The sequence below is a fragment of the Phacochoerus africanus genome, chromosome 10 (assembly GCF_016906955.1).
Source record: "Phacochoerus africanus isolate WHEZ1 chromosome 10, ROS_Pafr_v1, whole genome shotgun sequence".
NCBI lineage: Eukaryota > Metazoa > Chordata > Mammalia > Artiodactyla > Suidae > Phacochoerus > Phacochoerus africanus.
The window spans coordinates 103022795-103048345 of NC_062553.1; the positions used below are offsets into that span (position 1 = coordinate 103022795).

General features: G+C 40.0%; 1 protein-coding gene across 1 annotated transcript in view; it reads left to right on the top strand.

The window, feature by feature from the left end:
- The first annotated feature begins 384 nt into the window (after window positions 1-384).
- The window catches only part of NDNF (neuron derived neurotrophic factor), a 39299-nt gene continuing 14132 nt past the window's right edge, over window positions 385-25551 (top strand). The window contains exon 1 of the mRNA XM_047799229.1: window positions 385-950. The gene's annotated coding sequence lies outside the window, so the exon portion shown is untranslated. The remainder of the gene's footprint in view (window positions 951-25551) is intronic.

The window sequence follows — 25551 nt, forward strand, 5'->3', positions numbered from 1 at the left end:
CCTCGAATTAACCCCAGAGTTCCCCATTATTGTGCACCCAGGTCTCGAAGACAGTGTGATGGTCCCGCGTACACTTCTGAGTTTCGTAGCTCTGAGGGGGTCTCGGTGGGCCTCCATCTGCTTCCCCGCCAATGACGGGGAGGTAAGGACTAGAGTACATTCCCCAGCGATGCCGCCAGCTAGGATCCCTGTTTGGGGAGCGTTGGGAAGGCTTGCGTGAGTGGGGGCGGCGGGGGTGTGTGTTGGGAGGTGCGCGCGCGCGATGGCGCGCAGCGGGAGGGAGGGAGAAACTGAGCGGGAGGCAGTGGGCAGAGGAGGGAGGGGGAGGGAGGGGAAGGGCGGGCAGTGGTGAGGCGGGAGGGGGAGTGACTCTGGGCTTCGGCAGTGACACTCTGGAGTGATCACACACTCCCAGCTCAGAGCCGCGAGAGAGCGGAGGGAACCCAGTAGCGTACCCGCCGCCGCCGCCCTGTGCGCCCGGCTCTCCCAGCGCAGCTCCCCAGCCTGGCGCCAGTGCCCGGAGCTGCCGGCCGCGGAGCCCTCGCCAGCTCTGCTCTCCGCTGAAGCATCCTCCCGCCGCCCAGCGCCGCACTCTCCCTGCTATTTAAAAGGACCTCCCGCCACTCCCTGGCTCTGCCCGGGGATCCCCTAGTCCCGCGCTTCTCCCCGCTCCACTTCGCAGCAACTTAGGCGGCGGCGCTCAGCCAGTCCTCGACCGCCTTTGAAGTTTGCAGCGCCGGCCGCAAAGTTGAGACACTTTGGCCGATTTAATTCTTCTCTTTTAACTGCCTTCTCCTCCACCACCCATCCACCCTTCACTCCGCAAGTCCCTTTGGTTCATGAGTACTGGTGCTTAGTATCTTGGCCCGCGCCGGGGACGTGGACTGTTGCGCACACCACACCTTGGGGGAGGAATATTTCTTCTCCCCTGGAGAAGCAAACATTTTAAGGTAAGTAACAAGAGAAAAGCAAACCTCCTATGTTTAGACACCTTAGCCGGCCACTCGAGACCTAGCGCAAGGAGAGTTCACACCCGAGGGCTTATTTGGGGTGGGGGTAGGGGTGGAAGCACGCACCCCCTCACTTTGTGGGGTCCCGCTAGGTTCTCAGTCACCGCTGGGCAAAGGCGCCGGATCCTGGGTTCCTGAGGGCGTAGAGCAGGTCTCCCTCGGTTCTCCAGGGTGGCTTCGCGGCAGGGTGGCCCCAGCAGTGTTAGGAGGAGGTGGAGAGAGTGCACAGGCCTGGGACACCGAGTTCGATGCCCCGGGTGCGGCTGAGTCCCGGGAGCAGTAAAGCCTTTATCCCCGACTTGGCCTGGACAATTTCTTTGCCCGCCTGCCGGGAGGGCCGCTGCATCCGTCCCAGGGTTCATGCCTCCTCCCACTGCTGGAGAAAGACTGTGGGACCGGGGTCTTGCAGGGCACATCTGCTAGTGAGGCGGAAACCTAGGGGTCTGGACAGCGCGCGAGGCTCGCCCGCCGGCAGCTTGGATGCGGGTTCCAGGCGGGCTGTCCGGAGCCGCACAGCCGGGGACGATCGGATCTGTGCTGGCTTCACCCAGCGGACCCCCCGCCGTTCTGGCTCCTCATTTGTCCTCTGCTTAGTAGGCGAGAAACTTACTCGAGCTGGGCACGGGGGCCTGGGACCCGATCCCACTTTTGCGGGGAAAGCAGAGCGGTCACCAAGAGGACGTTCCTTCCCGCCCCAGATGGAGTGACGGGGCGTCGTGCCCTAGACTCCCATTCGAGAGTCGGGGTTCGGTCTAGTTCGCTTTACCCTCAGGGTTGGAGCTGGGGCGGCCCTGACCCTCAGGAATCCGAACGAGTGGTTCCAGGTCCCAGCTGCTTTTTGGGGGCCCTTCGAAAACTGCTGAATTTAGGGTGCGGTTTCATTTCATTGTGCGCCCTTTGAGCCCCTTACTCACTGCACACCCCAGACCTCAGAGGTAAAGGCGGGAGAATTTTCTTAAGTTCCAAGCACCCGCGTCACCAGAGTCACCGAGGCCGTTGCAGTTTACCATGGCCACCTCTGGGCTGCTGCTGAGCTGTCTTTAGGGCTAGGTCGTGGTTCCCCTCCCGGTCCCCTTTGGGGCGCTGTCCATCTCCTGCTCTGGGTACAAGTAGCTCCCTGAAACCAAGACCTTGAGCGGGAAATGACCTGAGGAAATGTTTTGGAGGTCGTTTGTTTTCAACAGAGTTCTTTTTAGCAACTTAGTTGGGTTGTAAATTTATTTCTCATCCTTCAATCCCTTTAAATCATACAAAATATATACATATATATCTTCATTTTGTTGCTGATTCCCCAAAACACACTACCCTCTTTCCCCCCTCCCCCCTCCTCCCGCCTTGCTTCCTGAACCCTTTTTATTTTCTGAAGGAGGGAATCTCCACACCTCCTCCTCTCCTCCCACCCGACCCCTGAGCGCCTGTGAGAACCAGGGGAGTCGTCAATGGAAATAAATAGGACCCTGCTCCATTCTCCGCCCCCTTCAAACAAGTAAAATCCTCCCTGGGCTCGCAGAAGAAGAGATAAAACATCCTTCCCGAGGGAGCAGTTGTGAGGATTTGATGGGATTGAATTGTTTTATTATCTTGAAAGACGTGATGGATGGATGCGGGAGCAAATAGAGAGCAAATATGCGTACAGCGCAGAGTGCACTGAGGGCGATCAGTATTTATTATCACTCGTTATTGTTTATTAAGAGTGATAATAAGGCCATAACCCTAGGTGAAGACTGTTTATATTTGGTTTTGATTTTATGTCAGTCTCTTGTTACAGTGGTTTCAGGAAGTGAAAACACCAAAAGGGTATTAATTCCTCACACTCATTCTGCATATGGAATTAATCAAATGTCCAAAAGATACTGTCATTTTACCAAAGTTTTAACCCATGGCCTTTTATAAGGTTACAGTCTTATAAGTGTCCTCATTTGCCTCAGTCTGTCTCCTTAAAGTTCAAAAAACTTGGCAACATAATTAATTATGGTCCCAATTCCCATTTTCAATCTTAACCTATATTCAGGATTATATTAAAATATCCCACCATTTATCCTTTAAAAGTGATTCTGATGAGTTTAAATTCTTGTGGGGGGGTTGGGAGTGAGGGGCCCAGAAGTTTGAGAAATTAATGCTATTTCAGATTTCTCTCAAAAATCCTTCACTTCTTCCTTTAAAAAAGAAATTACAGTTGTTTTCCCTGCACAGTTCTTAACTTCAGTAAATGTACTTAATCCATACCACACACTCGAAACATAACAGCTAGCAGCTTTGTCTGTATTAGTGTTTTCATTTTTAGGTCAGGACGTTTTATTCATTAAACCTGTTTGTCAAAGTCCGAGACTCAGTGTGGCAGTAACACTCTGTTTTAATTAGAAGCTATCACAAAATAAGCTAGAACTCTGTAATGGGCCTAAATTGCTATGAATTATGTGTGGTTTAAATTATTTATTTCAGCAGAAATGAAACGATGAATATAAAACATCTTTTAATTCCTTGCAGGTACTGCTTTTATCTCTTTAAAATGTAACAAAATATATAATTGAAAATTATCCTTCTAAGAATGAGGGAAACCCCCACTCTCAGTTTATTTGTCCTGGGTCTATTGAACATTCATATTGTAAAATATGAATGATAAGAAGTAAAGAATAACAACATACTGAGGGAATGCTACATTCCAAGTAGCCACAGTGGGTCAGATAACGTAATGTAGTGACTTTTTCACTTGGCTTCGTGAACCTGGTGATTCAGATTCTCATTTTCTCACTTGGATTTACTGACCAGACTCTCTGTATAATAGTGGAGGAAATGTATGGTAAAATGCCAACAAATTATTTGAAGTGAAGGGAGGAAAGGTAGAAATAAAGTGTATCTGTCTGTTATCTCCCTTTGTTCATTTTTTTATTCAGTCTATCTAGAGGTCAGAATTTTTATTTTAAAACTGTGTGTGTTTGTCATTGTTAGGACAGAGCTTATTTTTCATTTTGCCATGATGGATGAGTAGATAGCAGAAATGGAACTGTTATACCTGAATAAACAGCTTAGTAGTGTGAATTCCATATAATTTGTGTTAATTGAAATTATTTTAACCTCTCTTAGTTTTCACAATGATTAGATGGTTGATTCCAGTAACCAAGCAGTACTCTCTGACAATTTTTTTGTTCTCTGTCTTGTCAGGTGTTGCTTTGGGGACCAGTGCATCCATGTTAGCAGCCCAGTAATGAATGAAACTAGCCAGGGTCACTTGCCATCAGCCAGGCACCAGAAAGAATGTCCTAAAATCATCTCTACTGGGTCTTCTGCAATAATCATTTGGATTTTTCATTTGACCTAGAAATGCTTTCTGGTACCTCTAAATATTTATTTTGGAATCATAATTCTGAAAAATGTATTTTCCGCAATTATTTTGTGGAAGCAACAGCTTAAAAAGTTATAGCTGAATACTCAATCACAATCACACCAAATCTTTGCTTTGAAAACTAATTTTAAAATTAGAAGTCCTCCAATATTTTAACACCCCATTTCAGAATACTTTACAATTGGAATCCTGGATTTAGGCTAAATTGTTTTATTTTTCTGCTGTATTTACAATGCATATTGACACCTAGGATATATGCAGTTATGCTTCTACATTAATGTCTACCTAGGAAGAAAGGTAAATACTTTACTGCTATTGTTGTTATTGTCATTTAAAAAAAAAGAATTCTATAGTAAGACATAGAAATAACAGAATTGCTAATATTTTATACTAATAGTATGCTAACCATAAATTCATTTATACTGTTGGAAAAACCAATACCATTTTAGGATGAGTCTTTGTTTGTTTGGATGTGTATATAGACTCATGTATCTCTTGCAACTTCTGACCTGACACCTGACATTCGGTGTTCCATACCTACCAATGCCAGAGCCAATATCGGAAGCAGGCTTGTTCTTGGCTGCTTACTTCCTAAACACACTTCTTAAGCCCGAAGATGCTGTATGCACACCTTCCCTCTTCCTTTTGGCATTTTACTAAAAACTGCAAACCAACAAATCCATATATTTCAGTCTTTTGAATATTTGAAACATATGAAATATATAATAGTAATTCACCCCAAATTTTTTTAAAAGCATTGCTTGCTTTGCCTTTATGAAATGCAAAAATAAGGTATTTGATCATTATGGAATAAAAGCAAACTAGCAGTATATTTCCTCAGACTTTTCTCTTTGGGATAAAGAAACAGATTTGACCACAGAACAGCTGGATATTGGGTCCTGTTACAACAACAGTTTTTGGTTTTTTTTTAAAGAACTCACCAAACTAGATTTGATTTAAACTTCCCTTTAAAGTCTGCAGATCTCAAGTTTTTAAGTACAGAAATTTCAAAGATTACATGTCATTATTCCTTCAATAAGTTCTGGATCCTTTGGAAACTGATTTATTTTAGCTAAGTTTTTGGTTTTCATTTGTCAGTTTTTTTCCTGTAGCAGATTTGGACGTGACATCTATTTAATGTTTCATATATTTCCCTGAAGTATTTATTTTTAGTTTCACTTGCGAAAACTCTGAAATGAATATTTTCTTTGCAAAAGAAAAATATGGCAGACTGTATATAGTTAGCTTATCAAATGTCTCTTTAAATTATTCTTTTGAAAGAAGTTGCTGCCTTTTATGTAGTTATGAGAAAAGAAAAAAGCATTTTTAGAAATAATGGGGTTGTGTAAAGTTTAGAAAGAACTCAACAAAAACATTATTACATATGATTGGAAATCAACTCATTTGAGTGGAACTCTTAGACACTGCTTCTGCAGTATAGAGATTTTATATATAATAACCAAATAACACAAATCAGATTAGCAACATAGAGTTGCCATCATGGCTCAGCGGTTAATGAACCCAACTAGGATCCATGAGGACACAGGTTTGACCCCTGGCCTCACTCACTGGGTTAAGGATCCAGCGTTGCTGTGAGCTGTGGTATAGGTCACAGATAGGCTTGGATCCCGAGTTGCTATGGCTGTGATGTCGGCCGGCAGCTGTAGATCTGATTAGACCCCTAGCCTAGCAACGTCCATATGCTGAGGGTGCGGCCCTAAAAAGACAAAAGATCAAAAAAAAAAATTTAGCAACATGTACTCATATCTGTTCTATAGTTGGGATGATTTCTGTCAGAATTACAGGAAGTGGAGACCAACTGATTTAAATGGTGATTACATAATTTCTGTCTATTAATGTTTCTTCTTCCTACTGTGAAATCAAGGTAAACACCCTGTTTCTTCCAGCTGTGTGCTCAAAGAGCATATATTTCACAGTCTAAAGACATAGCCAAAAATATGGGCTATATTCAAATGGATGTTTTATCAACAAAAAATAATTATCATAACTACATCTTGTTCTCTGAGGGAACATCCTTATATATACAGATCTAGATAAAATATGAGACTGAAATTTATCATTTTCTAAAATAAGTAGTAAAAACTGAACTCATAATTAGAAAGATTTGTGAGATGTGATACCTTCTTCTTGAAATCACCATGACTATTTTTAAAGTTGTAGATACAAGTGTTTATATGCAAAGATAGATAATATCATATCTAGGATTTCCTGTTGTAGCTCAGTGGTAACAAATCCAACTAGTATCCATGATGACTTCAGTTCAATCTCTGGCCCTGCTCAGTGGGTTAAGGATCTGGTGTTGCTCTGAGCTGAGGTGTAGGTCACAGACACGGTTCAAATCTGATGTTGCTATGGAGTAGGCTGGCACCTGTGACTATGACTTGACCCCTAGCCTGGGAACTTCCATGTGCCACAGGTGGGGCCCTAAAAAGCAAAAAAAAAAAAAAAAAAAAAGAAGATAATACCATATCTAGACATTTGACAAACAAAAGTTAAACATGGTGGTACTTACTTGCAGATATTATTTTTAAAAGGGAAAATCTAATATAAAATGGCTTGATTTATTTTGAGTTAATTTCTCCAATGTATGTGCAATTAATAGCACACCATAGTGAAAAGTAAATGCTAGCAATGCTTATGAACCTAGGAGATGGGTTTGATTACTGTCTTTTGTTCAGGTCATGTGTATTCTAAGCCCATAGGCATGCATAATATAATACTATGCATTTTATTCCAGTAGTGTGTTTCTGATTAAATTATCAGTCATACCACACACACACAAATGTACATGACACTTCTTAGTTATCTTGTTTAAAATATATTTAAAGGTAAATACTAATATATATCAGGATTTAAATCTAAATATTGTTCATATGTTGATAGCATTTGATAAATATTGTAATTTCATATTAAATTACAGCATTCACTAAAATTCACTGATACTATCAAAAGCTTCAAATTGGGATTTATTCAGAAGTAACTGGATCCTGTTACTGAAGAGATATTTGTTGCCAACTGTGGTGACAGAGATCAGAATCAGCAGTTCTGGCTAAAACACTTGGCAAACTGAGAAGGGACTTCAACCATTTACCCCTTGGCCTCTTTAGGTCTCAGATGCCTCAATTCTAGAGCCAATCCTTCAGAGTTTGCTAAAATTGCTGTGAAGACTTATTACATGTTATGGAAAAGTAAAACTGCCTCATATAGGAGATATAAATTTAATACTCTAACAATTACAGTGGCAAGTTTATCTGTACTAATAGATGAAATAACAGACAGGTCCCATGAGAGATGTCTTGAAAAGTATTGAGACCCTGCCCCAAATGTCACCAAGGTCTCTCATGGTACTAAAACACCACCTGAAAAAAGATGATTTTTCATTTTGTTTTTCAGTGTTCCTAATAAATGTGAAAATATATACCCCTGGGGTGGGAAACAGGGTAGGCTACAATTGACCAGCATCTTCCAAAGATGTTAAAAGCTAGATAAAGCAAGATTGGAATGAGGCTAGTTTCAGATAAAATTATAGAAAGCTGTGATATATATCTTGGGCTCTCTGAGCCTCCTTGTTTAGACAGGCTACCTTCAACATATACCTGTTCCATGTTCTCCTCCTCTGGTTATTGATTCTCAGTTTCTTATACTCTAGGATAAGTTATATTCAGGGATAGCTTCGTGGGTTGCACTTAGGAGGGGCTCCCCATGCTCAGTTGAATACCTGATGCTGTCATTCTGAAATTCTTTTTTTTTTTTTTTGTCTTTTTGCTATTTCTTGGGCCGCTCCCGCGGCATATGAAGGTTCCCAGGCTAGGGGTCTAATCAGAGCTATAGCCACCAGCCTACGCCAGAACCACAGCAACGCGGGATCCGAGCCGCGTCTGCAACCTACCCCACAGCTCACGGCAACGCCGGATCCTTAACCCACTGAGCAAAGGCAGGGACCGAACCCGCAACCTCATGGTTCCTAGTCGATTTGTTAACCACTGCGCCACGACGGGAACTCCATTCTGAAATTCTTAATTTTGGAACAAGAGCTCTTACATTGAGTCCCACAAATTAGGTAACTCACCTTTATTCTACTTGGCTGTGAATTTAAGATGAAATCATGATGTCAAGGAATTGGGAATCTTGATGTCAAGGAATTGGAAAAGACATTTGAGATTATCTTTGCAAGGTTAGGTCCAGTGATTATTTGATTTAAAAATATGTCTTTTAACTAAAATGAGAGATAGAAGATACCTCTTTAAAAAGCTAAAGTAGAGGCTTCCCGTTACCTCTAAAATTATACAGAATAGTTATCCACCTTCTAATAGTGTCAATCTTGTAGAGCAGAGTTCTCTAAAAGAGAGTATCCTTTCACCCTTATTATGGTATACACAATGTCTCATGATGAAAGGAGAAAATATCAGATATTTATATTACCTATATGTATACAGAGGAAAATAAGTTTTATTAATATTATTTAGTATATCTCTTGACAAACATACTCTTACTCAGTATATCAGATGGTCATTGAACAATAAAAAATGGCAGAATTGACAGCTTCTCTGAAGTAAAAATAATGCAAGGTGAAAATGACATTCTAATCAGCATTTACAAAAAGTCAGCCCTGACTGACTTCCACAAATCAACTAGAAAAAGATTTGAAACATACAGTTTCACTCACTATGACTATGATATTCATCCCCGTATAGAATGCCTTAGCTGTTTTATATAAATGAAATAGATAGAGGTATTTTAATCACAATTCTAAGAGTTTTGAAGACAACACATTACAGAGCCAGAGGACTTGAAAGGAGGTAAACAGGTAGCTGAAAGAGCCCTCAATTAAATTAGCCACACTTATTTGCAAGAGTATTCTTTGTTATTTATATAAACATTTCATAATTCCTCTGCTATCAATAATTGGATATTGTACTCCATTATGTTATGAAAATTGCAGTACTCTTAAGAGTTTAAAAAGCTATCCAGCTTTCCTATCAGTCTCATAAAAAGGTATATTGTGGTAGATTTTGAAATTTTTATTGGAAATTTTATTATATTTCAGTATCGTCAGTTAAATTATGCTAAACATTGTGTTAAGGTTGTTTCTGTGCTTTGGATTTCACAATGTGAATGAAAAAGCTTCTATTTATTAATAATATCATAATCCTTAACTGTTTACAAAGTACTTCCACATCCATCATTTTCCTTAATCTTTACAGGAAACCAGTGAGGAGGGTATTTTATCCACCTACTCCTGAGAAATTTGAGACTCAGTTTCTGAGAAAAGAATTACCTAAGCTCACAAACTTTTTTATAAAGTGATAACTCTTTGGTTTCAGGGAAAAAAAATTGATGGAAATGTCTAAAAATATAAAATTGAGGTTAATTGCCAAACTAATTTTCAGGGACACAATTTGCTTAGATTTTTTTTTACAATTTAAGTATTCAAAAAATCACTAATTTAGTCTAAATCCATAAGACCTTACTCATAGGCTTCTTGTGTAATACTTGGTGAGTTTCATTTGTTTTGGTAATAGTTAACTTATTACGGAATTTTTTAGGGGAAAATGATTATGTTTTTCACTTTTAAGTCAGTATTTAAGGCCATGCCTAAACATCCTGTTTTTGAGACTAAATATATTCTAGTTTAAAATAACACAAAGGACGAGCAATGATAAATAGACAAATAATGCCACCATATTTGTCCTTCTCGAAGGATAAAAAGTATTGTTTTAATAGGGGGAATTTTTGAAAGTGAAATGATGTATCAGTTTCTGACTACATGTAAGTTCTGCCGAAAGGTTCCCCTGCCTCCTCACATTTCCAACCACTATTTGCACAGATTCTTCCCCAATGACAAAAGGCAAATGAGTTCATCACTTTGCTTTATTAAGTCTACATATAGCCATGGAATTAATTCTTGAAAGCAAGTTTCTTTTCCTTTCTTCAACCCTCTTCTTAATGAATCCCACTGACCAAACCTGGGTATTAAAATGCCCTGAGATACACTATTTGTTGAGTCTGGTGTGTGTGTGTGTGCACACGTGCATGTGCTCACGCAATAGACAGAGCCTTTGGCATACTTTAGAGAAAAGCTGACTAGAAAAGGAAATAATAAAACATATTTTCCACAGAAGAAAATCAAGGTATTAGGTATTAGAAAATGAGTTATATGTTTCTTAGAAACATATAATCTATGATTGTGTTAACATATGCCAAGTGTTTATGGTAGATACAATACTGAAAAATCAACACGTTACAGAATTTTCTTTTAAATTAGTAGTAATTAATAGTAATTCAGCTCTATAGTTATTATTCCACTAAAAATGTACCATTTTTTGAGAGATAAGATTTGAAATTAGATCAGTTATTAGGTTTCTTAAATGATTTCTCAAAAAAATTAGGTGAAATTAGACATTTCAATGTAATGATGAGAGCTATTATAGACATAATGTAATAGGATATTTCAAATATCCTGGAAGTTTAAAGTCCTTTAAAATACAATAAGGAATAAGTAAGTTCAGACAATAAAAGTATTTATACACACACACACATACACACACACACTCATATTAACACCTCAGCCACCAACTTCAGTCTATAATTGAACAAAAATCTCTGCATTTAGAGTTTATTCACACCTACAAAGCAACAACCTCCAAGAGGCATTTTGGAAACATCTTTTGCTCTTGGCAGATTCTATCTTGTAATGAGCACTGAACACCATGGAATCCCCCCCACCCAAAACTTATTCACTGCAGCTTTTTCTTAATACTTTAAAAGTTTTTAATAAGAACAAATACCACACCTAACTATATATTTTACTTTTGGGAGGGAAAAAGGAATGAAATCATCATAGGTCTAAGTTCCCATGTTGGATCAGTACTTTATGGTTTGTCATCTCTGTAATTGTAGGCTTTCGTATTTGTATTATTTTGTCACAATTTACTATAAACTCTTCATTAAAAGTGACTGTTAAAAAAAAAAAAAAGCGACTGTGTAGTCTGTCCACATTCATCTGCCTTTTGAGTGTCCTGTTCTTTAATCATCTCTTAATCCAGAAATAATAGTGCAGAATATCCCAGGAACGGAGCCTAATCCTCAACTTTCTAATCTCAGCACGTGTGTCTTAAATCCTTTGCTAGATCTAGTGCCTGAAAAGCCTGAGCATACTCACCTTTGAATCAGTTTTAATCCAGTTTTTTGTTTTTGTTTTTGTTTTTGTTTTTTATGGCTGCTCCCACAGCATATGGAACTTCCAGGGCCAGGATAGAATCCAAGCCACAGCTGTGACCTATGCCACAGCTTACAGCAATGCCAGATCCTTTAACAACTGTACTGGGCCAAGGATTGAACCCTCCCCTCTGCAGTAACCTGAGCTGCTACAGTTGAATTCTTAACCCACTGAACCACAGTGGGAACTCCTAATCCAGCTTTTTTTATTAAACAGTATTGATGTCCTCAGATAAGGGGTATAAAGGATAACAAAAAATATATATGAAGGGTTTCCTACTGTTGTATGATTGTTTTTAAAAACCCAACATCTTGGCCTTTCCTCTGTTTCTAGCCAGTGTCATTAAATAGGAACGTAATCTTTTACCTGATAGATTAAGTAAATCAAGATAGAATGATCTGAAGCCAAAACTCTTCATATCTCTGTTTTAAGAGCAAGTAAAAACGTGTACCTTTTGCTGTTGAATAAAACCTTGCAACTATTTTGAGAAGCTGGTTTATAGTATTTTCAAAGAAGGAGAACCTTCTTTACTTTTAAAAGAACATTCATGTCTACTATTTTTAATCTTATAACAATCCTGGAGATAATTGTCTTCATTTTGCAAATGAAACTGAGACTCAAAGAGATTAAGAGACTTGCTCAAAATACAAAAGCCAATGATTATTTAGTTAGAATTTCTTCAACTCAGATCTTCTTACTCTAAGTCTAGTGATCATTTTCTATTTTAGATAGGAATTTTGGCAGCCCTTTAACTGTCCCCAAATGTGAATGAATAAATGAATATATACATAAAAATGACGTAACAGGGGAGAGTAGAAAAGAGTAAAGAGCAAACCAAAAATTAAAGTTTTTGTAAGAACATTCAATCTTGAATTGACAGGAACCCAAGATGTGGGAACAGCCACCTGAGACATTGAGACAGGGATAGGAGAGTGAGAAGGGAAAGACAGGAGCGATTCTCTAAACTTCTAGATTGTCAGGAACCAGTGTCCTTGGAGAATATGATCTCATCTCTCCAAATACATGGCTCCAAGTTTATGGTTTGTTTTTGGCCTTGGAATTTAAGGCCAAACAGTTTGAAGACTTTATTTCCTTTAACAAGAACAACACACTCATGTGACAACCCCCTTTTTTATTCTTTTTTTCTGGAAATAAGAATAATTAAAACTTCAGCCATTTTAACTATTTAAGATCCCTGGTATATCTACCTCACTCATCTGTCTTTGGGTTATATCATCAATTAAGAGTATAGTTATTTTTATTTTATTTATTTATTTATTTATTTTTGCCTTTTTGCTATTTCTTTGGGCCGCTCCCGTGGCATATGAAGGTTCCCAGGCTAGGGGTGGAATTGGAGCTGTAGCCACTGGCCTACGCCAGAGCCACAGCAACGCGGGATCCGAGCCGCGTCTGCAACCTACACCACAGCTCACGGCAACGCCGGATCCTTAACCCACTGAGCAAGGGCAGGGACTGAACCCGCAACCTCATGGTTCCTAGTCGGATTCGTTAACCACTGCGCCACGACAGGAACTCCTGAGTATAGTATTTTTAAACGACTGTTTAATTTTGTCCTGGGCTTTGGCACGAGAGACCCTCTCAAATCCTCTTTGGCAGCAGCCAGGCTGTAAGGCTGTCATGTCAAAACAACTGTAGGGTGAGAGGAAGGAGTTAGCTCAGGACCATCAGATATTTAAGGAAAAAAATGGGATTGTATCCATGGAATCAATTGCTACTTCCTAGTCTGTGGTATTTCTTATTCTATGGTAATAAATAATTTCTTCTTGATGGCATCTTATTTATTAATACTGTACTTGCCAACCCAAACAAATCTACGAATAAGTTAGGAACTTTGGTATAATTTTGAATCTTTTTACAATTTCCCAAATGGTAATGGTTCATTAATCCATTATTGGGCTTTAAGATAAATCTAGACGCTCTCAAGGGAGAACAAACCTGCATGGCCCGCCCCCTTTTTTTCCATATGAAGAAGGTAAAGAAAAGAGAAAGCTGTGAAATCATGTGGATATAGTAATAGTTCTCAAAGTAAGAGGAAAAAAGGACATGGACAATCTCTATTTCACCCCTGTTTCTCCCTAAGTAGTGTTTAAGATGTTAAACTTCAGAAATGGATGAAAATTAGAAATCAGAAAGTTCAAACAATGAAAATCCTGGGGATGAAAATCTACAGCATATTTACCAGATAATAGGATTGGAGAGACAGAGCCACTCAAAGTACCATCCATGAGCTATCAGCATCCACATCTCACAGGAGCTTGTTAGAAAGGCCAAGTCTCAGGGCCCACCTCAGAGCTTTGGAATTGGAATCAGCATCTTACCAGGGAGGCTGGGTGATTTGTGTGCACATTAAGGTTTGAGAAGCACAGGTCTATACAACTCCTGTTCTCAGATCAGAATGTACCTCAACCAAACATTTTTTACATGTTTATAGAGGAAAGAGGCCCCCCTGAGTAATGTGCTGTGTTATTCTAACCAGGACATTCTTGTGTTCTTAAAGAAATAAGAAATACATCCTTATACGCGGCCCCTGCAAGCACATGCCATCTGTCTAGAGCAGCCATGCCAGTGGATACCCATGATGTCCACCTCAAAAGATTAAAGATATTCTTCCTATCTTCTAAGGTTTCATACAGTAACTATTATAAGTTTGGCACCCATAAAATTGTCGAAATATCCATAACTTATTTCCTATTTGGCTTACATTATCTCTTGTGAAACTCCATAAATCAGCAAAAATGATCAACTTTATTATTTTCATTTCCACTTTTCATCACACCCAAGAAATGTGATAGGCATCCGTTCAATGTTGGGTTCAGTGATCGGCATGTCGCTGTGGTGGAGAGACATGTAGAGAGCATGCCCTTGCCACCCTGGGGCGGGGGGGTGGCTCTCAAGAATACATGCAAACAGAATTCAGATGGTTTGCAATCGAGATTGTTCTACTGAGCACAGAAGAATACACAACTAAATTTCCCTGTGGTTATAGATGCTTGAGGTTTGAAGAATGAGTGGGAGTTCGCCACCAGATAAGGGGCAAGGGTACCCCAGAGGACTGTGGGGAAGTTGTAGGAATGACTTTGTAGAATGAATAGGGACCTAAAGGACCTCACATGTGTGGCCTTCATTCTCTACTTCATGGGAAGCATCTGACTTTTTTTTTTTTTTTTTAAGCAGAAGAGAGAAACAGATTTTGTTTATAAAGGGGGCAAAATAAAGCCAGGCAGAAAGACTGAGAGAAATAGGTATGAGAGCAGTTAGGGGAGATGCAGGTGAGGACAATTTGAGGCCTTGGCCATTTGGATGGAGAAGAGAGAACAGCTTATAGAAAAGATGCAGCAGGTAGATTGGCCAAATTTGATGGGTAACAGGACCTGGGAAATAAAATATCACATTGTGTTGAGGTTCCTAGTTTAGCAGCTGGCAGGACCATGCTGCTGAGGTAATACTAGTATGTGCTGATTTCAAGGTGGCCCTTTTGCAGCCTCACCAGGAACTACTGGGAAACAAACATGGAAACCAAGGCTCAGAGTGGTTCCACTTACTTCATCTGCCCACAGTGGCAATGGTATGGAGGAAGGGACAGGGCCCAGATTCAGATTCCATCCTCACTCCCAGGTCCAGCTTGTCAAGGCCACCCCTGAGCCCCTCCACACCACTGAAGGTTACATGCTTGGGAAAAAGAAAAATGGGTCTGAAGGTAACAATCAGCCCTGAGGCTTTGGCCAATACGCACCCCCAACTTTCTGGATAGTCCAGAACGATAAGGGATTTTTCTAGTAGGGGGCATTTCATATTACCTTACTCTCTGCTATAAGTTTCTTAAAAGCAGTATAATTAAGCAACTATTTATTTAGTGTCCACTTTGTGCAAATACTAAAAAAATAGTCTATATAGGGGATGTAAAGAGTAAAAATTGATTTTTGTCTAAGTGACACTTATGAGTACACTCATGCTATGTAAGCCTCTTCAAATGCTTTTCTTTAGGGACAAGAAAAAAAATGCAAAAATAGCTATAATTCAAGTGAGATAACAAAGTATAGAAGAATAAAGTCTCTGGTTTTACCAGAGGACTGTGATTCTGACTTATACTCCTCTAAAGTCCCCAGAGAACTGGCAATAGGCACTTAATAAACACTAGCTCACTTACTGACAGTGTACAGAGAGAGCTCAGATAACAAACCGTCTAAGTAAACACCACACTGCTGCAATCCTATTAAGACTCTCCCTGGGGAAAGTCAGGCAGCATCCTTCCTCTGTCTGAACACCTCCTACTTTTCAAACTGTTCTGTTCAGTTTAAGAGCTTTATTAGATAAGTATTTTCTGAGTCCCAGTCTCCTTCCCTATAATGTCACTCCAGCCACTGGGACTAGCTGGGCTAGCCAGAGGGCTTTTAATCCCTCATATCTGATAATGGACCTTAAAACATGGTGTCACGCCTCCTAGCACTCCCTGGGTTTAACATGGCTTGTTGTTCCCTACCTGATGTGATTATCACTGGCCTCTATGGGTCAATGCCTGTCTTCTGGTCCCTAAGGCTTGCCAATGTGTCCCTCTTGGTAGCTGAGGGTTGCAGTTAATGCACAGGTGAGGCGGATTCTCAGATGCGAAGCCCAGGAGACAAAATAGGTCTTTCCCCTTTCTCTTCCTCAGTTTCTTCATCTGTGAGAGGTCCCTTCCAGTCCCCAAATTCTGTGACTCTCCATGGCTTAGTCTCCCCCATTCAAGTCCCTGCTGAAATGTCTTCCTCAGAGAGGTCTTCCCTGATCATGCAACCTAAAAGCTATCTGCCAAACCTTTCCCTCTCTGTGGTTCCCCCAACCTCTTTCATTTTTGTCGGTGCTACTGCTCTCTGGAATCATTATATGTAGTTGTTTACTCCTTCATCACCTGCCAGATTATAAGCTTTGCAAGCATGAAAACCTCATGCACACATCTTGTGCACTAACTATATTTCCAGATCTCAAGAAGTGCCTGGCACAGAGTAAGTGCCTAATAACTGTTGAGTCAGCCAGTGAGCTCTGCGATTCCATTATGCCTACTGTCCTAGAAAAATTTACTGTTGTCACTGCCTTGTGGATGAGTATCGCTTTTTATGACATCACTAGAAACTCAGTTGTATAAGATTTCTTTGTTCAAAACTTAGGGAAAATGCAGCCCATGTGTTCAGCAGACATAGCTGGCAGAATTATCAAAGCAAATTTTAAATCCAGGTTTGTCCTGAGAACAGGAATATATTTGAACTTAATTTAAGTAACTGTTTCTGTTAATATAATCAGTAGAACTAAAAAAGTCCTTTAGATTTTGAAGTTCATTTGAGAAAGTAACATGTCTAACTTGAGATAGATAGAAAGGTCATAAAAATTCAAGGTTGTTACTGATGGATGAGTGAAGAGATTGATCACTTTTTAGTCTTTTGTTCCTTCTTCAGTATTTTGCTTTCATCTTTTAGTTTTATCCTTGCTGTCAACTAACACACAAGACTAGTAATGATCTCAGTTCAGAAGATACAATGCTTATTTAATTTGGCCCATTGATTAATCAATATTTAGTGAACACTTAATATGTATATTACAGAATATCTGAAAGGATTGCTAATTTTTCTTTTTTAGACTATTATCTTTTAGAGTTTGGCATGTGTCCTAATAGCCGTGCTGGGTCACACCTTTGCTTTCCCCATTGCTTTTCCCTCCTGGTCAGTGAGCTCACCACCTGCCTCTTCCTTGCCCACACCAGGGTAGCCCTTTTCATTCTCATGTTATCTTTCTGTCCTCTATTAGTGGTACTTCTCACCAGAGAAGTGCCTGGTAGCATCCCTTTTGGAACATTTGACAGATGTGCCTTCATCAGAAAACTCATCCATTAGCCTATCCATTTGGACACAGCTTACGAAGAGGTCTGGTCAGATATGCCAAACTGCAAAGTTTTCTCTTCAGATTTTCTTCCTAACTTCTGTATCTTTCTCTCTTCATTTCCTGCTCACTTACCATAAACAACCCCTTACCAGAACTTCTGACAAATTAGCCTCAAATATTAAGCATCCTTCCCTTTAAAAAAGAAGCAACTACTGGTACATGTGTATGTATTGCCTTTCCCGGTATGTCTCACCACCTTCCCATTTCCCACCATGACTACTGAAATCAACATTTTTTTTCCAACCCACTCATCTTGCTACTACCCACCTTGGCTGTGCTCCTTTATGTTTCTCATAACATGAAGATAACACCATCTTCTTTTCTCCTGTTTTTGAGTACTTTATCCAATATAAGAATTTAAAAGTGCAACTAGGATGACCAGCAATTTAAAAATTCTTTGATATCACCTGGAAATCCTGCTTGACTAACCTCATTTGTCTATGATTTCTTCCATCTCTTCATTACTTATGTTTTGCCATTTTATTGTAACTGTGTTCCTGGAATCAAGGTATTCGATTCTTCTCTTTTCCTCACTTTCTACCCCAACTCACCTGCACATTATCGTGACCTTCCCTGTAAAATTCACCCCAAATCTCTCCATTACTCTCCATCTCCTCCACAGGCTTTAAGCCATCAGCATGTTGCCATGGACTACTGCAGTAGCCTTGCCTTGATCTGATCATTTTGTTTTTACAGAGATGAGATTGGTTTTTGCTTTTATAATTATCCCTTCCCTAAAATCCATATTCTACACTATTGATAGAGTTATTCCTAAAATCCATGGACCAGATCATGGACCTGACCTGCTGAAAGAGCTTTCCCTCACATTCAGGATATAATCCTAATTCCTTTATATGATTTTCAAAGTTGTATATGATCTGCCCTTTGCCTTTCACTCTTCCCTTTATGCACTCTGTTCCACACTGAGATCCTTTCCTCTCAGAATACCCCAGGCCTAGTGCCACCTTAGAGCCTTTGCACCTGCTGTTCCTCTGTCTAGAATGCTCTTTTCCCTGAAATTTGTTCCACTAGCTTCCTTTACTTCATATCTCAGAGTAACTTTCATTTCCTCCAAAAAATCTCCTCTAAATATACTATCTTTCACACAGGCCTATTTTAATTCTCTGCATAGCATTTGTGCTATGAATACCAGCCAATAGTGCTTTCTTATTTATGTATCTGTGTATGTGCTGTCACCCTCACTAGAACATAGATTCATTAGATCATTCTGTCTCCAGAAGAGTGAGTGTCTGGCATGTAGCAAGGACTCATTACATATATGTTAAGTAACAAAGTAGTGCATGAGTGATATGGACGTTATTGGACTCTGGTGTCTGGGTAACTACTGTCTTTATAAGTAGATTATAAATTACTAGGATATTTCTTTTGAGCCCTCATATCATCCAGTTCAATTTGAAGTATGGAGTTAGTGCTTGGAAAGTTTTTATTCTCTTGATTTTTATGTATTCATTTATTTATTTATTTGCTTTTTAGAGCCATACCCATGGCATATGGAGTTTCCCAGGCTAGGGGTCTAATCAGAGCTACAGCTGCTGGCCTACGCCACAGCCAAAGCAACAACCAGATCCGAGCTGCATCTGCGAACTACACCACAGCTCACGGCAAAGCTCCGGGATCCTTAACCCACGGAGCGAGGCCAGGGATTGAACCCAAAACCTCGTGGTTCCTAGTCGGATTTGTTTCTGCTGCACCATTATGGGAACTCCTTTTTTTTGTTTGGTTGGTTGGTTGGGTTTTTTTTTTTTGTTTTGGAGGCGGGGGGGTTAGCTCTTTTGACCGTATTTAGTTTTTGGTAGCCTAAGAAATCTATGGAGTACCTTACCGAAGTTTCCTTCCTGGTTAAAATAACTGTAAAAATATCATCTATAATTGATATATTATAGTCCCAAACTTCAATAAGTCTACAACGACTCACCCACCTCTAGGGTTTTAATGGTTATTTCCAGGGGAAATAGAACTGAGTATACTTGCCAATAGACCCTCACATTAATATTCTTCTTTGTTATTACCATGGTTATGGAAACTCTTTCTCAAGGTTAACCTATAAGAGTAACCATTCAGTACATGAAATGGATGGACATGTTTCCATAAAGGTAGGAAACATGTCTGTCCCTTCACTTGTGTCCTTGGCCTGTTCTTTCTTGTCTTAGAATTAGATACAGAGGAACCTAGGTTGTTGTATGTCCTTAAGGAACTTCTTTCTGCTTTATGCTGCTGGCTTTTGCAAGAGATAGAATGAACTAACCCTAGAGTCAGAGGTTCCCAGCTGTAGGGTACCTTGGAGAACACCTGGGCCAACAAGCCACCAACAAGGATGAGTTCTCCTGTCTACAGTGGAAGTGTCTTGACTCTGAGTCTTATGATTTTCCCATTGAACTATGCTTCCTGACCTTGGAGGTGGCAGGGGAGGGAGATTTTGTGTGGAAAAGAAAATAGTGATCTTTGAAAAAGTAGCCTGTTTTGAGGAAATACTTGTCCTTCCCTCTGGAGTACTTCTCTGTGGTCTTAAGCACATGATGTGAAATTTTAAGGACCCTCTTCAGATCTTTTCCCAGGAATTTCAGCAGTTGCTTAAAGACATAGATTGTAAAACATTAGACAGTTATCTTTTAGCTTTCTAAGTTTTCTCATCCGTTATAAAGGTAGATTTTGCTTTTACAGACCTTCACAATTAGTTCCCTGCTGATCTCTCTTTACGTTTGTATAGGAATATTTTCTTCCTCACTTCTTACTAGACCATAAACACCTCAAGAAGAGAGGATGGCTTGTATTATTGGTTCATCATTCAGCGTGCAGCATATAGAAGGCGCTCGATTGACATTTGTTGAACTCTTGCTGATGCAGTTCTACTTCTGTGCCTTAACTCCCTGATGTCCCACCTCTGTCTCCTATCCCTAAATCTAATTCATTCTTCTCCCTTCACCTTCTTTCCTCTCTGAGTCCTTCTCTGCCCTCACCAGCTCTTGGTGATTCTTCATTCCAACTCTATTAAGCACTTATTTCAGCCACCCCTACACAGGAGGGTACTTTTATGCATAATTAATATCAGCTCAACTCGATGGTAAACATTGGAATAGTACATATGCATTTTCAGTACTGTCGTACTTTCAGTGTATTTTAGCATGTTTCACGCAGCAGGGACTCGGTGTTTGCTGACCATAACAATTAATGTCTCACCTTCGAGGCCAATATGTGCTCCTGCTGGATGCTGCTGGCACGCTGCCATGTTCTATCTTAGCTAAATTTTTGTGGAGGATGGGGTGCGCAGTTTGTTAACTGCTTTGGGGAACATTGCACAGGAAGTCATTTCCATTTTGTTGCAGCTCAACAGGAAATAAGACTTAGTTGCCAAACTAAAGTAAGAAAAGCAACCAAGCATATTATTCCTCCCCCAGGCGTTTTCATTGTTCCAGGAATCAATAGTTTCCCCTAAGATAGTGGATATGATCCCAGCTATCTCTGTTGCACCTACAGAGGAAATTTTGGTAGGAGGAGGACATTCAGTATCTTGTTCCAATTTTACTTTGCATTATCTTCTGCATTGCTTCTGAATTTGCCATATTTTCAAATCACCTATCAGATATATTTTAGGAAATGTACTTCTTCCTTTAATACAATGTCTTAGCTTCCTGAATCAAATACTACTTTCTATCTGTAGTACATTTATTTTGACCATTTCTATTGTTCATTACTCTTTTTTTTTTTTTTTTTTGCTTTTTAGGGCTACACCCACGGCATATGGAGGTTCCCAGGCTAGGGTCTAATCGGAGCTGTAGTCACCAGCCTACGCCAGAGCCACAGCAACGTGGGATCCAAGCCACGTCTGCAGTTTACACCACAGCTCACGGCAACACCAGATCCTTAACCCACTGAGCGAGGCCAGGGATTGAACCTGCAACCTCATGGTTCCTGGTCAGAATCATTTCTGCTGTGCCACGACGGGAACTTCAGTTGTTCGTTATTCTTTCTATTGACATTAATGATGGTGGGAATACAAAATTACTTACTTTAAATCTGATCTTCTTTCAAGCTGTTCTTATTATGTAGGCTTGGCCATCTTTTAAAATTGGAGGGCCCTAGCCTTGGCCCTGCTGTGAACTGTACACCATAAGGATCAGAGGGGAGGGGATGACAGAATGGAAACTTTATTCAGATCTTTGGCATGTTTTAATTTTACATTGCTTTTTCATACTAATTTAATTTCCTTCCAGAATGAAAGTTGGCAATCATTTAGAGAAGTGGTAGAGGAGGTTGGAACCATTGAAATTGAAATGTCTGTGAAGGTTCCTAATCCATAGATTATTGACATAATGAACTCTAAAACCCTTAATAATCATTCCACTCTGTAATGACAGCCTGCATTTAGAGAGCTTTAGCCATGGATTCTGTGCCCTGCACTGGCTCTGCTCTTTTGGGCTATAGGAGTCAGAATTACTGCAGCTGTCTTCGAAGTGATCACAGAACAAGAGTTCACCTAGTGCTGGCAAAACACTCCTTAGCGCAGAACAGGAGCCCTTGACTTCTACCTGCTTCATTTTACCCCTTTCAAACATGGAAATATACCAAACCACGATATGCTCAATTTCCCTCAAAATTTCAACCACAGCAGAGGCTATTTCTGTATTTATAAGAACAACCAGGAGTTCCATGGTGGCACGGAGGTTAAGGATCCAGCATTGTCACTGCAGTGGCAGTGGCGGGGGGTGGAGCTAGGGGTGCAGGAGAGGGGGTTGCTTCCATGGCAGGCACAGGTTCTATCCCTGGCCCCAGGAACTTCCGCATGCTGCATGTGGTGCCAAAAAAAAAAAAGTTAAAAAAATAAGTCAAAATATTTTTTTTAAAATAATGACCAATTAATTTCGGTTAACATTTTCATTGTTTGTGAAAGATAGCAGAACAAAACAGCTCCTGGGAATTCAGCTTTTTTTCATTTGTTTCTGCCTTGAGGGGATCTATAGTTCGAGGGTAGGAGTTCTACTGTTAAAGTGCACAGAGACACACACACACACACACACACACACACACACAAGCACGCACTCCCAACCTTCCTTGCTCACAGAGAAGATCCTGGGAGACACAGGGTCTTTTCCCTGACCAAGGCTACATTTTTTTTTCTTTACAGCTAGATCAAATGCTTCAGATTTATTATCAGATGTGGCGTGGATGACTCAAACCAAAACAAATGCCCTTGAGTTTAAAAATAGAAGTTAAAAGACTAAATATTTGCACTTAAAAAGGAAAAGAAAATAACAGAAATCTCTGTGGCAGACCATTCCTTGAAATTATCCTCACTAAATTATAATCATGCACTTTCCACTCCCTGTAATTAAACATTACATTTTATTTATTCCAGATGCATTTGCCTCAAGTAAATTCAGAATGCCCATCTTTCTTTTTGGTCATTGTAAATTTATTTCATGTTTGTGGCCTACATGTGATTGGGTGCATTGGATAGTTTTTAAGTGAATCTTAATGACACTATGAGTTTTCGTTTTAATTGCATCCCATGTGAGGCATATTTATACTGATGAATCTGATCTTATTAAGTTTTATACCATGTAATGTCCGAAAAGCTTGATGACATTTTTTTACAAATATGTTCACATGTTCTACAAGGAACATGCAGGACCTTGGTGGTTGGTGGTAAAGGGAAGGAGGGATTTGTTTTGATCGTGTTACAGTTAGGTAGGGCCGCTGGCTGCCATTCTGAGGGAACTATAGAGCTAAGAAAACCTGCAGTGCCTTCATTTATATGACATCTTCTATTAAGAGAGCCTTGGAAAGTTACATGAAAACCTGAAAGAACTTTTTATCTACAAGACTTGCAAATTTCTTCAATTAGTGAGGTAATGTAACTAATCAGTGATCTATAAATATTAAAGGCAAGCTTTTTAGTGGTTTGAAATATTTCCCTACTCAAGATTCTCAATTAGGATTTGTGGTTAAACCCACTTAATACAAATTTTAGAGAAGCAAAAGAAGTAACCAGATTTGTTTACTATCATTGTTTGCACAATTTCAAATAATAATTTTTTATTTTCACTAATTGGGTTAACCAAGTGGATTAACAATTGGCTTAACCAAGATAGTAAGTTGACTATGTAACTGAAGATAACTTTTGCAAAATGACAGTAATGAGCTGCTGTTGACTCCCAAGGGAAAGTTTTATTTGCTTTTAGGCCCGTTGTGTTTTTTGTTTTTTTGTTTTTTGCCTTTTTTTTTGTCTTTTTGCCTTTTCTAGGGCCGCTCCTGTGGCATATGGAGGTTCCCAGGCTAGGGGTCAAATAGGAGCTGTAGCCGCCAGCCTACGCCAAAGCCACAGCAACGTGGGATCTGAGCCACGTCTGCGACCTATGCCACAGCTCACGGCAAAACTGGATCCTTAACCCACTGAGCAAGGCCAGGGCTCGAACCCACAACCTCATGGTTCCTGGTCGGATTCGTTAACCACTGAGCCACGAAGGGAACTCCTGTTGTGTTTTTTGTGATGATAGAAGTCATCCTGGGTGTTTAGTTGATACATTGATAAATTATTCAAGCTTCCTTTAATTTGTTTCTTGCTTACCATCTGACCATTTTACAGTTCTCAAGTATTGCCACAGATTTGTGGGAAAAGGACATGCCAGGTCTGTTTGACTATTTCACTATGCTAAAGTCCCCACAGACTAAAACGTTCAAGTTAATGCTGGAAATAAAGCCTTAGAATTATTTGTATGCTTTCCGTTCTTCATCACTTGCCCCACTTCCTCCCTCTGTAGGACAATAAAAATACCTAGAGCTCTTTACTGGCATTTTCTTTAAAACTGGTCTGCAGTTCACTGTGGGGTGGGGCAGCAGAGAACCCAGCAGAGAAGGTAAAGGTGAGTGGAATAAGAAAAGCAGCCCCAGTCATCAGAGTCCAAAACACCCAAAAGCAACCTCTCTCCACCCTTCTAAAGCTATAGTAGTGTTTAGTGTTTACCTGCTCGACAGAGAGGGGTCAGCACATAGAAAAATAAAATTGAATAGGAGTTCCTGTCGTGGCTCAGCAGTAATGAACCTGACTAGTATCCATGATGACGTGGGTTCAATCCCTGGCCTTGCTCCAGTGGGTTAAGGATCCTGTGTTGCCATGAACTGTGGTATAGGTTGCAGATGCAGCTCGGCTCCCCCGTTCCTGTGGCTGTGGTACAGGCCAGCAGCTACAGTTCTGATTTGACCTCTAGCCTGGAAATTTCCACATGGCGTGGGTGCGGGCCTAGAAAGACCAAAATGATGATGATGATAATAATAATAATAATAATGTATATATAAAAGGTTCTTTTAGAACCACTGCTCATGGATCTTTAACATCAGCTAATTGCATTCATATAATGTATCTAAATAGCTTGACCTTAAATCTCTGTGTATCATATAAATGAATAATATTTAAAGTGACTTACTTTTCAGTGCCTAAAGCTCTCTCCACCTTTCTAAGTATAGAATAATGATTAGTCTCATTGGACAATTATATTTCAAAAATGATTTCTCCTTTTAAGCTAGGACCCATTGGCATTCCAAAGGATAAAAGGATCTCACATCTTCAATACTCTAGATTGCTAATAATATAGATTAAAAACTGAGGTTTACCAAATCATTTTTCTCACTTCAGTCTCGGTCAGATAGGAGGGAGTATGCCAAATGTGGAGAAGGCTTCTGACAAGATGAACAATCAGAGTTTCAGATAAGCACTGACAATACATGATTCATTAGAACTTTTCAATCGAAACAGTTAAAGTCAAGTTTCTCAGCAGTAGTATAACACCACCTACTTTTGGGGGCTGTTAATCATTGTGCAACCAAGTCAATTGATCTGCCTAGCAAAATAAAAATATTTAGAGTCATCCTAGCAACTTTCTACCTCTGTTAGAACTAGACCCTTGATTGTAGATAGATAGCAAAATTTCTTGCTGTGCAAACACATTTTCAGAAATATCTACCAAATGCCCTTGGCAGAAGTAATGATACTGAAAGAGAAATTCTGA